We start from the raw sequence: 861 nt of genomic DNA, 5'->3' as shown, positions 1-861 counted from the left end.
CAAAGTCAGAAACATGTCATGTCATGATTTATGTATTATCCAACGCATTGCATAATTTTATTAATGTTTAATTTTTGTGTTAATTTTTTTTATGTCAAATATTAACGTTGATTCAATTTTTAATTTTAGTTTAACTCTTATTAGCCTTTTACCTATTTATTAAGAATATATTAATATATATGCACGCACGTACATACACAGTTGTATATATTATGTTACTATATATTTTAATAGCAAAAATTTTTGCATAATGCATAGTACCTAGTGCATAAGAAAATCAACCAATCAAAGATTCTCGTGTCCATGAAATGGAAGGAAACAATTTTAACTGATTGATTCGCTTATGCGCTATACATACGTTATGTATTATGCAAAAATCTATGCTGTGACCTTAAAATTATATATGCTTTCTGATAATCGATTGTAGGAAGTAGACTTTATATATTATAGTTATTTCATGTATGGTATATGTTGATGACAGGTAATGGCTGAAAAAGTTATCCTGAAAGGCGTAATATTCTGTGAGTGCAGTGAAGAAGTTTGTACTCAGCGCTGCTTGAACCGTGGTGCCAGTGGAAGCGGGCGTAGCGACGATAATGAGCAGTCTTTGGTCTTGCGTCATCAAACTTACCTGAAAAACACTTTACCAATCATAGAAATGTATGAACAGCAAGGTTTAGTTTATAAAGTTAATTCTATGAAATCACCGGAAGAGGTTTTTCAGGATGTTGCAGAATTCTTTCCTAAGATAGGATGGTAATATAATAGAATGGTTTTAATAATTCTTTTTTTAACAAGTCAAATATTTTTGGCGCAATAATTTACTTCTATTTTGTAGTGTAGACACTTTTATATGGGATA

At 30.3% G+C, this 861-nt stretch overlaps 1 pseudogene; it reads left to right on the top strand.

Moving 5' to 3' along the window:
• The first annotated feature begins 411 nt into the window (after positions 1 to 411).
• On the top strand, positions 412 to 852 carry LOC108771318 (UMP-CMP kinase pseudogene; annotated as a pseudogene).
• Positions 853 to 861: the final 9 nt, after the last annotated feature.

The sequence above is a fragment of the Cyphomyrmex costatus genome, unplaced genomic scaffold (genome assembly GCF_001594065.2).
Source record: "Cyphomyrmex costatus isolate MS0001 unplaced genomic scaffold, Ccosl1.0 C2252761, whole genome shotgun sequence".
Classification (NCBI taxonomy): Eukaryota; Metazoa; Arthropoda; class Insecta; order Hymenoptera; family Formicidae; genus Cyphomyrmex; species Cyphomyrmex costatus.
Note: the sequence above shows the minus strand (reverse complement) of the source record. Positions and strands in the feature narration are given on the sequence as shown.